Source organism: Podarcis filfolensis (assembly GCF_964270895.1).
Source record: "Podarcis filfolensis genome assembly, chromosome: 6".
NCBI classification, from domain to species: Eukaryota; Metazoa; Chordata; class Lepidosauria; order Squamata; family Lacertidae; genus Podarcis; species Podarcis filfolensis.
In genome coordinates this window covers 37585567-37605658 of record NC_139609.1, presented here as the reverse complement: position 1 = coordinate 37605658, position 20092 = coordinate 37585567, and the positions used below count along the sequence as shown (strand labels likewise).

The window sequence follows — 20092 nt, the reverse complement described above, 5'->3', positions numbered from 1 at the left end:
GAATCTTAATTAAACAGATGTCTCCAACGCCCTGCTTCTAAGGAATTTTACAAAATTTAAGCGTGCAATCCCAGGCACATTCATGTGGGAACAAGTTCCACTGGACTTAAACAGGATGACTAAGAATCTATATAGGATTGCACTGTAAAGCTAGTAAGGCTTAAAAGGGCACTGCTTCACTGTATTGTATCTAGCTTTTCAAATACGTACATATTAAACAATTTAGGATAGAATAGTCTAACACCCATACAAACCCCTACCTCTTTACACCTCTTCAATTTATGAAATATTAAACTCTAGTCAATGTGGCCAGAATGCTAAAAAACACACCAAACTAAACATTTTAAACATCCAAAGCCAGATACTTCCATTATAGTTTAATTATAGTTTTTTATAACCAACACTTTACAGGATTATCACTACAGTATTACAAAATATATCTCCTAAGAATTTTTAAACACTTGCTGCCAACAATCTGGTCCACAACCAAAACAAAACAAAACAAAACAGTTCTGACTTATTTGTAAATATTTTTTCAAGCCAGTTTTTGAAGATCCAATTCAGTTTCCAAAGCCATTTTATTTTCCGTTAAGTCGTTTTATTTTTATGTGCACAAAAAGATCCTTAACAACGTGCCCCCATTTGTTCTGTCGCTGCTTCAATAAAATCTACACAGCTGGTGAAGACTCTTGACACTGATTGGCTGAGCAGGTGGGGTGGCACGAAACATTCAATTGCTTAGAAAACTAAGTAAGTTTAAAATCCACTTCTGTGGAACGGACAGTTGTCCTTTTAGCTGGAATCTTGCTTTAACACAAGTTCCAGAATGCAGGGAAGCCAAGGAAGTTGAAGGAAGTTTGGTACACTGTAGGCAAGTGACTGGCCAAGAGGGGGAACCTGAACCGCTAGATATAGAATGAGGTTTAATATAAACAGCTGAGGAAACAGGAGGCAAAAGGCGGCTAATGAAAAAGGACTGGAGAAATCTTTCAACACTTCTCACCTGGAACGGTCCACTGGGGGCGGGAAGAGAAGCTAAGAAGCAGATGGCAGCTTGAAAAGCAGAAATATGAAGAATAATGACACCAGTTAGCTTTGTGGTTAGAGCTTGGTGCTGATAACGCCAAGGTCGTGGGTTCAATCCCCATATAGGCCATGGGTGGGGACACAGGTGGTGCTGTGGTCTAAACCACTGAGCCTCTTGGGCTTGCTGATCAGAAGGTGGGCAGTTTGAATCCCCATTACGGGGTGAGCTCCTGTTACTCTGTCCCAGATCCTGCCAACTTAGCAGTTCAAAAGCACGCCAGTGCAAGTAGATAAATAGGTACCGCTGCGGTGGGAAGGTAAACAGGGTTTTGGTGCGCTCTGGTTTCCGTCATGGTGTTCCGTCGCACCAGAAGCAGTTTAGTCATGCTGGCCACATGCCCCGGAAAGCTGTCTGCGGACAAACGCCAGGGCCTGAAAGTGAGATGAGCACCACAACCCCATAGTCGCCTTTGACTGGACTTAACCGTCCAGGGGTCCTTTACCTTTTTACCCTACCTAGGCAACCTGAATACAGTGGTACCTCAGGTTAAGAACTTAATTCGTTCTGGAGGTCCGTTCTTAACCTGAAACTGTTCTTAACCTGAGGTACCACTTTAGCTAATGGGGCCTCCTGCTGTTGCCACGCCGCCGGAGCCTGATTTCTGTTCTCATTCTGAAACAAAGTTCTTAACCCGAGGTACTATTTCTGGGTTAGCGGAGTTTGTAACCTGAAGTCTATGTAACCCGAGGTACAACTGTATTCCTGCATTGCAGGGGATTGGATTAGATGATCCTTGGGGTCTCTTCCAACTGTATACCGTATTTTTTGCTCTATAAGACTCACTTTTTCCCTCCTAAAAAGTAAGGGGAAATGTGTGTGCGTCTTATGGAGCGAATGCAGGCTGCGCAGCTATCCCAGAAGCCAGAACAGCAAGAGGGATTGCTGCTTTCACTGCACAGCGATCCCTCTTGCTGTTCTGGCTTCTGAGATTCAGAATATTTTTTTTCTTGTTTTCCTCCTCCAAAAACTAGGTGTGTCTTGTGGTCTGGTGCGTCTTATAGAGTGAAAAATACGGTAATTCTATGGTGTGGGAAATGGGAGCTGAAGGGTGGGGCGGGAGAAGAGTCAAGGAGAAAGTAAGACTAGCTGTAGCCCTACTGGCAGGAAGGAAGGAAGCAGGCTTGGCTATGTGGGCCATAGGGCACAAGTTGCTAGGTATAGAGTTTATATTCTAATCACAGAATTCTGTACCTGTGGCTTCTATTGCCATTGCAAGAGGTATGACTCATGAACCCCAAGAAAACAAAAGGAGTGGAGGATTAATCCAACCAACTCTTCAGCTACAGCCTTCTTCTACTACTATTTATAAATTATATACTTCCTAGGAGATTTTATAGAGTAGATACTCAAAGTACATATGACTTCACCTTTCAAAGGAAGGGGAAAGAAGCATGAGAGCAAAAGATATGACTCAATTACTGTGGAAATTAGATCAGTTTTCAGCAGGAAGAAATGCAAGTGTACTTTCAGATAAATATTTGGCTTCGAGCCAATTGCAATGTAATTACATTAGTCAGAACTCAAGAACAGGAATTCAATCTAACAACCCATACTATCTGCTACCTACCCACCAATTGAAATTATGAAATACAGTAATAAATTCTAGAAAGTCAACTTGCCCAGAAAGCTATAACTGCCAAATAATGTATTTTAAACATCCAGTAGCAGATATTTTAATTATAGTTTAACGCAGTGCTTTCCCCCCCTAAAAAAACCAACGTTTAGGGGTACTCTCATTTTGACTCAAGAAAATCATCATTTTATAGTTGAAATCGGGAAAAATAAATACAGTAGATGGACAAAAGTACAGAGATTAACAAAATGTTTAGGGGTATGTGTACCCCAGCATACCCCCAGAAAAAGCACTGGTTTAATGATATGTTTTTGTACCCAACATTAGTTAACTTCACTGTGCCCACTGGAAGTGTTTTGCTAATTTCACTATACAGTCCAACTGGAGGGAAACTGACCAGACAAGCTTTGTGGAAATGACAAACTAGAGGCTGATATTATGATTTTATAGCATAAAAGCTGAATAGTCATATGCATAGTCATAAACTAAACTATGCATAGTCATAAACTATTGCTCATTATAATTGTTCCTCCTCTTCTCTTAAAAATAATAATCAAAGAGCAAAAAAACAAGAGCTGGAAGCCTGGATTGTGAAACTCTAAACACTAAAACACCACCAAATTACTTGCTCTTCCCAGAAATTCAAAGCAATTCTAGATCATTTGAAACTCACTCACACATTAAAGCTTTTTCTTTTTCTTTTCATATACTGTGGTACCTTGGGATGCGAACGGGATCCGTTCTGGAGCCCCATTCGCATCCCAAACGGAACGTAAGACGCGACGCCGTGTCTGCGGGTTGCTGCTTCCGCGCATGCGGTCATTTTGAGCATCTGCGCATGCGGCGAAACCCAGAAGTAACGCGCTCCGTTACTTCCGGGTTGCCGCGGAGCACAACTTGAACGTGCTCAACCCGAAGCGCATTCAACTCGAGGTATGACTGTACTCTATCAACTAAGAAACCTTTAGAAAAAGGTTTTCTATACATGAAGAATTCAAGTTTCCATTCCATATTTTTCTTTATTTACCTGTCAGAACAGCTAATAAACATTACATACTAAACTGCACTGTGTTCAGCAAGACACATACACAGGGATGTGTATTTGGTGTATTTTTCTCTTAAAAAGAATCATAAGCACTAATTTTAGAATACTGTTCTGCTTTTGTTTACAAACTATGTGAAATTTGCCCAAAGCCACAGTGCAAATGTTTAAAACACTCACAGTAGGTATAAATTTCAAAATTTAAAAGGTAAGCTCCAAATGAGGTGATTAAAGGTCAGCCTAGCTTATTTTACTGACTCTCTTAGACCATGAATGTACAAGCTACCTGCTGAGTGAAATGCAATTAACTCACAATGACAAAGCATGCAGGAGAATTGTGCCTGTGTCGCTTTGTGGGCAGCTTTGCTGTTCACTACAATTACAAACTTTTAGCTCATACAACTTTTCTAAAATCAAGTAACTAGAAACTGGGTTCTAACAAAAGACAAATATAGAAGACTACAGTTAGTTACCTTTAATTGCAAGCTTTCACTCTGGTCTGATTTGAAGCCAACTTGCAGTGATAACTTGGTAACAATGGAAAAACGAGATCCAGTATCTCTGCTGTAAGTGGCTCAATGGCACAAGGCATGAGAATGGGGTTCTGCTCCCAGCTCAGATTTGGTGCTGGATTCTCTTTCCCAGTCATAATTATTTCAGAGAGCAGGATGGTGCTACAGGAAGGTAAATCAGCTGTGACGCTCACTATCCAATGCATCCTCACTAACTTTTCCATTGAGAATTAACAGTGTCTCAAAATGCGAATAGCAACAATATTCTATAACTCTGAGAAACAATCCTGTGGCAGATTTCACAAAAACAGAAAAACTCAAACAGCATACTATGTTCAAAAACGTATCTGTCTTCTCTGGGTTTTTTCAAAGGTGAGCTGCTCTCTGCACACTCAGAGTGAACCTTGGTCCAGATTCCTGATCTAGCCTGAGTTGAATATTTTTAGGTTCAGTATATGCCACCTTCGTTGAACTCAGCAGATCGGAAAGTGCTTAACTCTGGCTGGATTATGACCCCTGTGTTTAAACTTTATGGAAAGATTATCAGCCAAGCCCCAACGAAAAATAAATAAAATCAAAACCTCTGGATGACATTGCTTTATGATTGCAGCATAAGCCTTTCCATATAAGGCAATTCACACGCTCCATTTCTGGTCTTGCATTACTCAGCATGATTTGGTCATTCTAGGCTTACTCACTGAGGCAATACTGAAGTGACGAAACCACAGACTGACAGAGCAGAAGTGATTCTTTCTCCAAAAAATAGGATCATGTACTCTTCAAAATGTTACTGTTCATGCTATTAATACTTACTCCTCCTTCTTACAGACCAATATTTCAGACTGCAAGAAGAGAACAAAGCAATTTAGTGTTCAGCATTTAAACACCATCTTTCAGTGTCTATTCACCTCACCACCACTGTAAAAACTTAAAGCTCTCACTCATTTAAAGATCACTTGATTCTGTCTGAAAGCAAAAAGCTTAGAAGAAGCCAACGATCTGTGGATTCAGTGTCAGACTTGCATGAACCTGGTGCTGATTCTTTCAAAGCAGGGGTCTTAACACAACCCTCAGCCAGGAAGGAGGTGGCCCCACCAGTCAAAAGATGTCACAGCGCCCAGTGAGTATCCCTGAATTAACCCTTGACCAAGTTTCTGGCAAGCAGACAGGAACCACCCAGTTAAAGAAGAGATTTAGTGACTCATTTTATTCCACAGGAAACCTCTGAAGTCAAGAATAAGTCTATGAACTCCCACTTTCCCCTTCTGTCTTATAATTCACAAGCCATCCTTCCTCCCCATCTGTGCACTAAATGAAACACCTAAAGAAAGGGAAGTTCAGAAAAGAGAGTATCCAGCTGCAAAGGAAGACAGGGTTCCCGAACTCATGCAGATGAGGAATCTTGGCAGGTGCAGTTAAACAAAAAACTGCAGTACTGTTCCACATAAAGCTACGTTTATTTATGAATTGCTTCCCATGAAGCATCACAAAGTGACTGAATGACACACACACATTGTTTACATATATAATCTAATGCAGGTAACAACTGGGATGACAACCTCCATTTTAAAAGCATGTTGAAAGGTCTTCAGTAGGTGCCAAAAAGACTGTAAAAAGATGGCAGGGGCCACCACATTAAGCCAAGAGGGGCAATGGTTGAGGGAGCACATGGTTAGGCGCATAGATGAAAACACTTTGTCTATGCCATCAGGCTGCAGCAAATGAAACCAATCCCACAGTGTCACTTGCAAACCTTGTGGTAGGCACCTCTCTGGAGGATGCAGTAAATTCTCTTGTACTAAAAGCATGCAGGTGCTTCTCTGGTCATCTCAACAGGAAAATGGCTGCAACTAGCTGTAAGCCCTACCTGATTCACAATCCCTTTGTGAATGTTGTCCAGTCATTTGGAATCACAAGAAATGATCCTTTTTGAAGAACATGCGCAAAAACAAAAAAGCTACAGGAAGGACTCCTAAGTGGAGATTGTGAGGAGATACATTACAGTCGTACCTTGGAAGCCGAATGGAATCCGTTCCGGAAGTCCATTTGACTTCCAAAACATTCAGAAACCAAGGCGCGGCTTCCGATTGGCTGCAGGAAGCCGCACTGGACGTTCAGGTTCCAAAAGAACGTTTGCAAACTGGAACTAACTTCTGGGTTTGCAGCATTCGGCAGCCAAAACGTTCCGAGTGCCAAGGCGTTCGGCTTCCAAGGTACGACTGTACTTGTGTGCATATGTTACATGTGTGTATACACACCCACACTTGCTACACTGAATTCAGAAGAATTAAATGCTGTTCAACACTTTATGTAACAAACACTTTTTTTGGGGGGGGGGTGAGGGCTCAAACAAAATTCCACGTTTCTTGGAGATATAGTCAACTGATGCTCCCTGGTGTGCATCTTTTACCTTTTAGGGATGTTCATCTAGCCTTCATGTGTTTACTGGAGGAAACACTGAGAGAACACCATTGTAGCTGCGACAAGTCATGACTGTTGCATGAAGTGTGAAGCAGCCCTTATAAACTGGCAGATGCGTCTTGTTTACAGGGCTTGTAATCTGCAAGCTACCTCTCAATTTCAAACAAAAATCTCTCTTCCACTTTTAAGTATTATTCAATAAAAGGGCCACATTCATTCTGTTATGAAACAATTAAAGGTTTGAATAGAACCTTTGGAGGTTATGAATATCTTTGTTTAATGCCTGCATTCATTTCCTGTAAACTTCCGTGAACCTTTCCTGCTTCATTAATACTCCCTGTACTACTTCCAAGTTTCTCTTTCCTGGCTCCAAATCAACCTTTGAGCAAAAGTTAATAGCCCAATAGCCAGGCTCAGCTCACATTCTTTTACAAATGAATTTGGACTACTGAACAGCTGTCACTAAGAGTGGAATGCAGAGGACTGAAGGAAACCATAAAGTATGGCTAACTATCTTTACTGGTAGATTAAAATATAACTTCTTCCACTTTAACATCAAATTCCAGACATATATTGGCTCAGTTCTGATGTTCTTCATTGGCCAGCTGCCAAACCATTTATTTTTGAAGTGTGTACCCTACTTTTCCTAAGAAAAAAATTCAAAGCAGCTTACAAAATAAATCATAAAAAGCAATTACATTAAAAAAAAACAAATTTAAAACTGCCAATCTAGCAATAAGAAGTCACAAAAAGGTGGATGTGGTAAAAAGTGGAAGACCTCTCAACTGTGACATGTGAACCGGCATTTGAAATCCCATCCGATGTGGGCTGCACACTTCTTTTCAGACCAACAGTTCCCCCAAACCAAGGTGTGGCAAAAAGGAGTCCTTGGCAGACTATCACACTCCCATCTCTCCTCATAAACCCAAATCCCCTCCTTTGAGGAGAACTAGTGTAGAGCTTTGCCCCAAGGAAATGTAGCTCTTTATGGGGCTTGGAGGCCTGAAGCACAGAAGTTCCAGCACTCTCAGGGCACCAATACCTTTGGCTACTGGGGTGGAGGAAGCGTGGCATTGTTGAAAAACTGTTTAATTTATGTATGTCACATAGGCGCCCCTGAATTCAAGATGGCAACAACTGCGAATTGGGTTTGTTTTTTGTTTCTTTAGTATATCAAAGACAACTAACAAATGTGCAACAGAAACAATGGACCCGGAGAAGATATTCAACATATTCCCACTGATAGTGAAATCCTAGTCTGGTAACTACTTATAAAGAATACACCTAAGTATAAGGCTACAATGCTCAGCGATATTCTCATAATGCTAAATGATTTTTCAAAAACAAAGTTCTTGTATATTAAAGACAGAGTGAACAGGGTGCCAGCCAATGTGAGTCATACTCAAGAGTAAACTTGTCCATTTATTTAAATGGCCTCTGAGTGTGACTAACACAGTGGCTGTCACCGTACTGTCTAATAGTAGTTGTTTGCTATTTTCTCAACTAAATGCTGGCATTTCAAACCATCTGCGTATCCACTTATTGTACCTAAATTCATGCACCCCAAGGATACACGCAATATTTAAAAAAGAACTTAATAGCTCTACTTTAACAAAACCTTTCACTAATAAGCTTATTATGCTAGTTACTGTATATTCTCCATGTTTAATTGCCAGCTACAGAGTCTTACTAATGACTAATTTGTTTATCCTTAGAAAGTTGCAGTCTATTGTTTGCAAGGACTATATACTTCATTGCTCATAGAAGACTGAGCTCGTGATCTATGACTAACCAGAGCTCAAGCCAAATTAAAATGTAACTGGACCCTACAATTAAGAATACCAATATTGTGCCCATGCCCATTTTGTCCTAGACAATCCCAAAACTCATTTGTGTTCCCAAAGGGCAACTGCCACCATAACAGTTTAGCTTCCCATTCCATGGATCCCTGAATCCATTACACAATCCATTATCATAGATCCCTGAAGCATTTGTATGTTTCTTGAAACAATTTCCAGTGAAGCTCTGAGCTTCAAAAGGCTATCTGGACCAAACTCTGGTATGGAGCCTAAGTCCTCTATATGCAAAAGTCTCTAACAAACTAGGCAACATCTCCCAGAATTTATTTGCCAGAAACAGAAAACAGATGCGGCCAAGATACACTACAGAAAAAGTATCTCTAAGACAGAAAATATGTGGCATAAAACACATGCAGAAAGCAAAAACTCTTTGTGAGCTAAACCACAATTACCAGAGCGAAATGGCTTCTCAATTCCAAATTAGACAATTAGTTTTCTGAAGACTGCCATAGGAAACATTCATCCTGGTGTCATAAAATTGGAGGCCCACAGTGCCTAGAAAATGTATGGCACTTTAAACATCATAAATATTAATAAATAATCTTTCCAGAACAAAAAAGGAGGATGCAACACACACACACACACACACACACACACACACACACACCTCAGCCTTTTCCTCAGAAATACTAAAATAGTCTACAGCAAGGAGATTATATAGGGCAGTATTTGATGTTAGACCTACTCAGAGTAGACCCACTGAAGTTAATAATCACAACTAACTTACGTTCATTTATTTCAGTGACTCTACTCTGAGTGGGACTTAGCAGAGTTGCTCCCGCCTGAGTTCTTTTTAATGAAAAGCTTACTGAATATGAAATACTAACCATCTTGCCATGCCCATGATATCTCTCTCTCTCTCTCTCTCTCTCTCTCTCTCTCTCTCTCTCTCTCTCTGCACCTCACCCCCTTTTCATTGAAATCAACTTTTAACTACAGTGGTATGTCGGTTTTCGAATGTCTCAAAAGTCGAAAGTTTTCGAATGCCAAAAACTCGGAAGTAACTGCTTCGGTTTTCAAACGCTTTTCAGAAGTTGAATGGTCTTCCGGAATGGATTATGTTTGAAAACTGAGGTACCACTGTATTTCACTTTAACCAGAAGGACAAGACATACGGTACTCCAATAACTGATCACGAACTAGTCTAGGTCTCCAATTCACAGTGAAGCAACCTTTTCCAGATACTGTATAAAGTAAGAATGGGAAAAGATCATTTCCCCTGCACAATTAAAGACAGCTTATTCACAAACTGGCATGCAGGGTAAGTTTAAGAGTGTGTTTTTTAAGGGGGGGGGGGAGGGAAAGGCAAGCCACACAAGCTTTCTAGTCTAGACTAAACTCTTGTTCTCTCATTCTTTCCCCATAAATGTTCTGCAGGCAAACTAATTCCTTCAGTGGCATTTTGTGGTCTTTCAGTTATGAATGCAGACACCTGTGCAGTGCTATTACTAAACTCCTGGATCGGGTAAACAGTTCTGCTGACAATAACAGAAAGGAATGGAATCTAGTTCAGTCTGCTTTAACAGTTGTTGTTATTACCATATAAGATTGGCAGTTTTCATTCTTAAGGTGTTCCAAGACATTAAGGTAAAGGTAAAAGGTAAGGAGATTCTGAGTTTAGTTACTTTCCAAAAACTCTATTTAAGGAGCAGGTTTGATGTGTACATTTGCCTTCTCATAGAAATAGTAAAATTTCTACTCCTTTCTAAGTATTTGTGAAAGCCGTTCTGGTAATGTCCTCTTTTGAAGGTCCCTCTGACAATCTTTACATGAAACTTTTTTTTACATGTTACAAGTTTCGTTCATTGCTGTTTGCATAGTGCTTTCGCAACCATTTCCTGTTCATACTCCCTAGTCTTGTCGTCCACAAACCATGATTTAGTGTTAGGTGGAAAGTTCAGGTTTCAAAATTTTTATTTTACACAATGTTGGTTAATAGAAGAAAATGTGTCACGCGTCACGGGATGTCATCTCCTCATCAAAAATACATTTTTCAAAATCCCAGGATTTTTAAAGTTTGTGCTTGTCTCACTGGTTGCAATGAACAAATGCCCTTTAGTGACGAAACTATAATAGTGCACCAGACCATGGCAGATTGTATATGTAGTTTTCTCTGGTCTGGCTCCCTTCTAAGTGTTGCTATCACTACAGAGGGAAGCCGAGGGGCTTTATCAGATAATAGGAGACTGGCTGCTCCTTCTATTATTAGTTGCAAAGCTACATTAACAGGCAGATTTTATATGAGCTGGTTAAAACTGAATTTTGGAATACCAAAAATGGCATGCAGAGAGACTAGGATTAAGGAGCTCAGGCAGCAGGACAAAGACAGGCACTCCAGGAAAATTCTCTGCGGAGTATAATCTTCTCATTCCCTGGACATTTGGCCAGTTGACCAGCAGCCTCTCTCCCTTATGTAAAAACTTCTAGAAAACTGTGTCCAATGAGCAGCTAGGCCAGGGGTAGGCAACCTACGGCCCAGGGGCCAAATGCGGCCCAATCGACTTCTCAATATGGCCTGCAGACGGTCTGGGAATCAGCGTGTTTTTACATGAGTAGAATGTGTGCTTTGATTTAAAATGCATCTCTGGGTTATTTGTGGAGCATAGGAATTCGTTCACTCCCCCCCCCCCGCCCAAATATAGTCCGGCCCCCCACATGATGGATGGTGGACCGGCCCATGGCTGTAAAAGGCTGCTGACCCTTGAGCTAGGCTATACCACCCTGAATCAAAAGGTTCAAGCCGCAACCCGGTTAGGCTCCATATAACATTTTGCCATTTTAAACTTAAATGAGACTCATGTCTCATCAAATAATTATTAGAGAAAACTGATGTGGCACAATGCTGAAAGGCCAGCGACACAAATTAAACTCCCATTTGTTGCTTTCAGAAATGCCTGTAAATTGTGGAACTTGACAAACTTGTTATAAGTCTATCTTGTTTATTCCACTGAGATCCCCTAAGGGAAGTACTAGTTAAAGGAAGAATACTGGGGAAATGCCTGCCCTGAGAAAAAAGCTGGTTCTCTGCACTTGAAGGGTAAGAACATAAGAACATAAGAAGAGAGCTGCTGGATCAGACCAAAGGCCCATACAATCCAGCATCCTGTTTTCACAGTGGCCAACCAGATGCCCATAAACCCAGAAGCAGAACCTTAGTGCAACTGTACCCTCTTCAGTTGTGATTCCCAGCCACTGGTACTCAAGAGGCATATACTGTTGGTATAACATACCCATCATGGCTAGGAGCCACTGGCAGCCTTAATCTATATAAATTTGTCCAATTCTCTTTCAGGTTGGATTTTTAAAATTCTAAGATCTTTTACATATAGCCCCCCCCCCCCTGTGGACAGGTAGTATGAATCAGCATCAAGCATTCTGTAGTTCCGCAATGGACATACAGGCTAGAAAGCAAGCCATCCAATGCAATTGCACCTGACCTTTCCGTAACAAGGAATGATACATTATACATACGAGTCAAAGGTAATTACGCTAATATGCTTTCGAAAGCTCGCCCTTCTTTTTTCTTGGTGGGGATCATTCAATTATTCAAGATGTCAAGAAATACTGCGAAACATTTTGTCTTATTCCCAGAACAACGGGCACAAAGTCCAGAGTTTTTTAGTTTGGTTATTTGTACAAACTATAATGGCCAAGCAGAAAAACTCTGGGTTGTGCATTCTGCAAAAAAAAAACCCCATACACTCCTAGAACAAGGTGTGCTGGTACACTTAAAGGTATAATTTGTGTCTCCTATGTTTTGAAATAAATATTGCACCTAACATCTCTGGAGCTATGTGTAGTTATATTCTATACTAGTTCTCAAACTTTTGTGGGTAGATTATAAAAGAGAAAGCTTTGTTTACAGCAGTTGTAGCCAAAGAATATCAGACAAGTTATTTTTAAAACTATCAAATTTCTAGCTGTACACTGAAAAATTCCAAAATCATGAAAGGTGCCTAGATTTAATGAAACGGGGTGTAGAAAAAGCAATTAATGGATACAAGAACGGTTCAAAACTAAAATACATAATATAACAAAAATCTGAGTCAGGCTAAAAAAAAACCTCTTCTAAAGACTATCTTATGATTTTCAAACTTTTGGGACTGGCAGCCCCGAGATTATTCTATGCTAACTCCACAAATCTTTCATGAACTATAATCTTCTTCATCAGAATAAAAACAATATCATTTCAGACAAATGATCACATTTCAGATGATGAAATGTTAAACAGGATGGATTATCAAGTAATATTTTATATGAATAAACATTTTATCAGAATATATATATATAATTTGCAGGAAATGTTTTAATCAGAATATTATAATTCCTGCTCAGGAGTCTTAGTGGCAAAATCTATGTACTCTTCTATTCTGACGTATGATTATGCAGCTATCTTCCTCTGCATTTGGACGCTGGTTGCAGAACTGTTTAATGGTGGATTTAGTATCAGCAGAGGACTGACCTCTAGTGGACAAATGGAAGAGCCAACTCAGCAGAGTTGACAATGAACAGAAAACTACCGGTAATTCCATTTTACATTTAACTAGAATAGATGAGAATAAAACAGAGCTGAAATTGTGTGGTGAAAAAGTCAAACACATTTAAAAATCAGTATTTATCTACTGCACAGCTAATAAAATTATTTGATGGATAAACATAACGTAAATTATTGAAGGGAGGAACCCCCTAGGCTTAATTCAGAAGTCACAGAGCAGATTGCCAGCATAACAGGGGACAAGCAGAGGAGCTCAAGGATATATATACAGCGAGAGGAGCCAGCTATATCTGAAGGACCAATGACAGAAGTTGCAGGGTCGATGTCCCTGGCCCTCAACACCACCTCCTGAGCTTGGCCTGGTGGAGATAGTAACCCCTGATACCCTGGAGCTCTTGCTACCAAGAGTGTAACTTGCTGCAATGCCTGCTTCCCAACACACATAGAATGAAATTATTAGAGACTGCCCTTTTAAAGCTTTTCACCCCTCAGGAAGGAGATTGACAGTAGGCTACATAGTGAACATAACAGACTGAGTATGTAAGGGCTTGTCTGGAACTAGGAACCCATCAGAACAAGTTGTTTGGTCTCTAAGAATTGTCCAAGGTTCTGGAGGATGTCTCTCCACTCAGCTTTACTTATTTACTTATTACTTATTGCCATCAGCTGAAGACCAATTGCTAGTTCTACTTTCTCCCAACCACCCAATGGGATCAATCTTGTCAGGAGTACGCACTATCTGAATTAAATATTACTGTCCTCTCTGCAGTTGAAAAGTGAAAACTGAGCAACAAAACATTTTCTTTGTCTTTCGAAACAGGTGAAAAGTTATATAAACTTTAGTTGAGGGGTGAGAGTGTGGGCACATATTCCATATGCATCTACACAGTCCTATTTGTAGTACTGTGCAAAGTAAAGGTAAAGGAACCCCTGACTGTTAGGTCCAGTCGTGGACGACTCTGGGGTTGCGGCGCTCATCTCGCGTTACTGGCCGAGGGAGCCGGCGTACAGCTTCCGGGTCATGCGGCCAGCATGACTAAGCCACTTTCTGGCGAACCAGAGCAGCACACGGAAACGCCGTTTACCTTCCCACCAGAGCAGTACGTATTTATCTACTTGGACTTTGACGTGCTTTCAAACTGCTAGGTTGGCAGGAGCAGGAACCGAGCAACAGGAGCTCACCCCGTTGCGGGGATTCGAACCGCCAACCTTCTGCTCGGCAAGCCCTAGGCTAGTATGGTATTAGTTAAAGGCAAATTTAGAATTCATCACAGAATTGCACTTAATATTTCTGTGGCAGATTTGCTTGTTAAACCTCCAGGTGGCACTATAAACCTCATCTCTGAATTTAAAAAAATGTTAATTATCTATAAAGATACAAGAAACATCTGGATTCAAAAATAAGGTTTCTGCTGTGGTATAATATTTACCTTCTAGTGTGAATGACAGGAACAGTCTGGCTATTAAAGCACCAACTAGGAATCAGGTGATTAGCTTCCAATTCTTGCTCTGCGACAAATCTTGCGCTTGGCCTTTGGAAAAATCTGGAAAACAGATATTAAGTGGAATGATGAGAAAAGAAGACAGTAGCATCTGGAAAGGAGAGAGTGTGTTTTCCTACTGCAACAGTATAAAATTACTTCTTAGGATGTACAAATTTACCAGTATTATTAGCACTAAACATGACCTGATGAAAAGAAATGGTGCTTTAAAAAAGGGGGTTTATGAACTGCCATCCTAACACAAAGTTAAACAAAGCAAAGGATGGGATTCAGCTAACCAGTTCTGTCAACAGAAGCCATGTGCAAGGACTTCTGCATGCACAAGGGGGCTTTCCCCCCCCCCCCTCCAAAATTGACTCTGGAAGGGTTGGGACATTACCCATAACATTGCACAGGGGAAAGGGGCATTGCTGCATCTAGCAAGCTATAATGCTTGCGCAGGCAGAACGAATGGAAGAGTGTGACATGGAATTCCGCAAAATATCAGAAAAGCAGCCTTAGTTAACTCCACATGAACAGAATGTTTAAGAAATATATAGGCAAAAAGAAAGTGTCTGCAGCAGAATAATGAAGATGTGTTCCATTCATTAGTTTTATACATGATCTCTGTAACCCACACCCAGTTTCAAAATATCCCAAATCCCATGTCTCTTCTCCTGACCCCCAAATTTTTATCTTCCTAGAAATAACTGCAGTCTTAACTCTTTTCTCTTTCTGCTACTAGAAATCCTCACAGCTTCAGCATGTCAGCACACCCAGTGACTAGGCAGCACTTTTGTACCAGGAGCCAGAGAACAAGAGTTCTGGTTCACACACTACGATAAGCCAAATTATGGTTTAGTGAGAACCTGCAGGCTCCTGGGAAGGAGAATGTGGCTGTTTTGCACCTCCCTGATTACCGTAGTTTGCTGCTCTGCTTTACTGAGATAAGCCAGGAACTGACTTAGCATATTGTCGAAATCCAGGGCTCAAAATTTAACTTTCTCTGAACTAACCATAAGCAGTAACCAAGGTCCACAATTGTGCAAGCCACACTCACCATAGGAAGAAGTCACATGGTCTCTGGCAAGTATGATGAGCCCAAGACTCCCTTCTAATTTTGGACCTGAGTGGATGATCCCAGATTTCTACCCACCCACAAGATTCAGAGGAAACACTGGATTTAGTTTACTCTCAAGAGCACCTGGCAAAGCCAAAGCCCCACTTCCATAGTTTAGAGCAGGTCTCGTTAATTAATGGATACTGATTTGACCAAGACAGATAAAGTATACAAGAAAAAATATTCAAAAATCATAAAGGTAGTCATGGGAATGAGAATGCAGAAACAATGAAGTTTGGAAAATGTGAGATTTTTCTTCCTGATGTTTAATATGTCCCAGGATGTATGTTTAACTTAAGATAAACTGAAAGCCCAGCACATACTGTAGGCTAAAACATGGCACTCAGGATCAAGCTAGACGCCAAACCCATGCAGTTTTCTTGCTGAATGGGAGGCCACTCTTACAAACAGGTGCCGAACACAATTCCCATGTCAAATGCAGCATCCAGGGCTCTGTCAAATAATCAGTGACAAACAATCAGGGTTGACAAGAGCTGTAGTTCAACATCTGGAGGGCACCATGCCCTCTGTCATAAACTGCCTATGAATCTCAACATACAAGCAGTATACACCACCAATGTAAGAATGAAATTCTCAATAATCTTTGAAGTCCAGGTTTTGATTAATCTGACTTCTCAGGTTATCTTCCATCTTGTTTTCTTCTCAATTCTACTTAAATTCCTTTAATGTAAGCTTTGGAATTTTGCATTCATAATTTATATTTTTAAACAAAAACAAGGAGAAAGAGGACCCATTGCTCAGTGATTGAGTAAGTGCCTCATATGCAAGATGTCCCAGGGCACAACAGCTGAAATAATCTAAGGCAGCAGAACTGGGAAAGACTCCCGTCTGGTACTCTGGAGAGTTTTCACCAGTCAGAGATTCAGGCTAGATCAGGGGTAGGCAACCTAAGGCCCGGGGGCCAGATGCGGCCCAATCGCCTTCTCAATCCGGCCCGCGGACAGTACGGGAATCAGCGTGTTTTTACATGAGTAGAATGTGTCCTTTTATTTCAACTGCATCTCTGGGTTATTTGTGGGGCATAGGAATTCGTTCATTTCCCCCCAAAAAATATAGTCCGGCCCACCACATGGTCTGAGGGATGGTGGACTGGCCTACAGCTGAAAAAGGTTGCCGACCCCTGGGCTAGATGGACCAGTGGTCTGACTCAGTAGGAGGCAGTTTCATACATCCCACCCCCCGAAGATTAACAACAACAACAACAACAATAATAATAATAATTTATTATTTATACCCTGCCCATCTGGCTGAGTTTCCCCAGCCACTCTGGGCGGCTTCCAATCGAGTGTTAAAAACAATACAGCCTCAGTATCATTTAAATATATATCAAATACCCAAACACTAGATGCATTGGCTGAATCTCCCACTGTCCAGTTATTTAATGAAAGCATATTATATCCTGTCACTCAGTTTCACAATGTGCAGGGTCTCTTACAATTAAAACAATAAGGGATATTAAAAAAAACCTAAAAACAGCAGACTGGGAGCAAGAAAAAACAGCAACATTAAAATAGATCTTAGAAATTGTAATTGTTATAAGTGGTAGATGAGCTAACAGTCCCACATCTCGGATTAAACTGGTAATTTCTCCTTTACTTGGAGCAAATACTGCCAAACCAGAGGAGACTTCTTGATTTACTGTATTTTTCGCCCTATAGGAGGCACTTTTTCCCCTCCAAAAATGAAGGGGAAATGTGTGTGCGTACAATGGGGCGAATGCAGGCTTTCGCTGAAGCCTGGAGAGTGAGAGGGCAGAGCCCCAGCGCCAGCCCCACAAGGTCGGGGGACAGAGGGAGGCGGAACGCCGCCATCCCGCTGTCTCCCGAAGTGGTTTGGAGGCTGACGGCGGGGAGACCCCGCCGCCAGCCCCACAAGCTCCGGGGACAGTGGGGAGGCGCAGCGCGTCTCCCCGCTGTCCCCGGACCTGATCTCAAGGCGGGCGGCGGGGAGAAGAGCGCTTCTCCCCGCTGCCTGCCCCGCAAGCTCCGGGGACAGCTGGGAGGCGCAGCACGTCTCCCCGCTGTCCCCGGACCTGGTCTGAAGGTGGGTGACGGGGAGAAGAGCGCTTCTCCCCACTGCCTGCCCCACAAGCTTCGGGGACAGCTGGGAGGCGCAGCGCGTCTCCCCGCTGTCCCCGGACCTGATCTCAAGGCGGGCGGGCGGGGAGAAGAGCGCTTCTCCCTGCTGCCTGCCCCGCAAGCTCTGGGGACAGCTGGGAGGCGCAGCGCGTCTCCCCGCTGTCCCCGGACTTGATCTCAAGGCGGGCGGCGGGGAGAAGAGCGCTTCTCCCCGCTGCCTGCCCCGCAAGCTCTGGGGACAGCTGGGAGGCGCAGCGCGTCTTCCCGCTGTCCCCGGACCTGGTCTGAAGGCGGGCTGCGGGGAGAAGAGCGCTTCTCCCCGCTGCCGGCACCACAAGCGCTTGGGGGGGGAAATAAATTTTTTTCCCTTTATTTCCCCCCCAAAAAACTTGATGCATCCTATGGGACGGTGCGTCCTATGGGGCGAAAAATACGGTACTTCGCCCTACTGCAAGTGCAGCCATTTTTATGAATGGAACTCCTACTGTGGGGAATATTCCCAGAATAGGTTACTAGTCACCAGTACCGGCATAAAACAAATTATTTTGTGGATCAAAGGCTTTTTGGCACTTTAAATTGAACTTAATTCTATCTGACTTTTGAGGATGCTTCGATCATTAATCTCCAAAATCTAGTTGGACAATCTCTTCTCTCTCTCTCTGGCTGAGTAAGATTGTCTTCCAGGTACACAGTATTAGTGGTGTGTCCATAAATGACAGTGGAGGCCAATTCTGGATCCACACATCCTTCCACAGTGGGGAACGTAGGTTTCTGGGTGGGAGATGATCACGGTGAGAATTTGCCAAATGTGCCTTCCTCTTAGCTCGTTTCTCCCTTTCATCCTGAATTCGTGCTTCTTCAAAATCCACAATGCCTTTTGTAGAGGCTATTCTCCAACTGGAGCACTTGCAGGCCAGTGTTTCCTATTATCGGTGCTTATATTGCATTTGTTTTAGATTTGCCTGGAGAGTGTCTTTAAACCTCTTTTGTTGTCCTCCAGTATTTCGTTTTCCTTTCTTAAGTTGGGAATAGAGTAGTTGTTTTGGAAGACGATAATCAGGCATCCAAACAACATGACCAGTCCAAGGACGTTGGTGTTGAAGAATCATTACAATTATTGAGACTAGCCAAAGTGTCCACAAGAGTGGCAAGCTTTAGAGTTCTCTAGAACTCTTAATCAAGCAAGACACAACAACAAAACAGGGGGCAAGGGAAATGATGGTAATTTTTTTAAGTACAAAAATTAGGTTGATGTTGTAGCCATGCGGTCAGGTTGACTTCACGATGGAGACTGCAGGCTGGGTCCCTTCCTGTTACCAGGTTACAGGTATCAGGTTACACACCGAGGATGCACACCATACAAATGATGCTGATTACTGGGCTGCTGTTACGGCAAATTATATTTTAACTACTCATTTTAAGTACATTGTGATATCTCAAACTTAAATGGAACACACTAGTTCCTGAGCTACACAGACAACAGAAATAAAGAGAAACATTAGTGTCTTTCATTTACCAAAGTAAGGGATTAATTTTGGGTGGTGCACCTGACAACCATCCAAAGTTCATACTAAAATTATTTTAATATGAAAATTAAAATTAGTACCCAGAACACCATCCAAAGGTAATCCCTGATTTTGCTAAATTAAAGACTGCCAAGTTTCTCTTTACTTCTGCTCTGTGCATATGCCAGTAACCTCTGCATTTTGTTTAAGACAGTGATGGCTAAATCTTTTACAGGCCTACGGCCAACAATCTGGGACCAACTCTTAAGGACCAACATGACTACTTTTGCTTATCATTGCTCATTAAATTGTTTTAAAGTTCTAGAGCCTTTGGGCCTGGACAGACTGACAGCATCCATTTAAAAATGTCAAAGGGCAAGAAAACATGTATTGTTGTTAACCTTAGATGCTATTATAACGCATTACAAATACTTCTCATGAAGTCACATTAAAGGAATAGAGGTAGAAGAAAAGTATACAAGCTTTAAAAACCCAAAGGTGTTTGTGTTCCCATGCCATTACTAAAAAGAATATGGTTAAGGTCAAAAGGATATTGCAGCAGAATAGTGGTATGTAATTAACTTAAATTGGGGCAGAAATGGGATAGGAAAACAGCTCTCTCTCATGAACAATGGTACTCGAGTTATTTTGTAGACTAATGAGGACAAATACATTTATATGATATACTAGAATAGACTAATAAGAGATCAGCTAATGCATCTCATTACCAATGGTTGATTTATTCCTACAGAAACATTATCAATGTTTCATACAATTTAGATTTTAAAATGCAGAATATATTATTTCCTTAGGAACATGTTGTTAAAAATGTAAGCCTCACATTTACCTTTTGAATAATATCAACTGGATGTAGGAATGTGAAGCAATTATTTAATAC

At 41.6% G+C, this 20092-nt stretch overlaps 1 protein-coding gene across 2 annotated transcripts in view; it reads right to left on the bottom strand.

Moving 5' to 3' along the window:
* Positions 1 to 20092, bottom strand: part of GNG12 (G protein subunit gamma 12) — a 35803-nt gene that overhangs the window by 6899 nt on the left and 8812 nt on the right. The window contains exon 2 of one of the 2 annotated variants that reach the window (XM_083621205.1): positions 14420 to 14533. The exons of the other annotated variant lie outside the window; for it this stretch is intronic. The gene's annotated coding sequence lies outside the window, so the exon portion shown is untranslated. The remainder of the gene's footprint in view (positions 1 to 14419; positions 14534 to 20092) is intronic. 2 annotated transcript variants of the gene reach the window in all.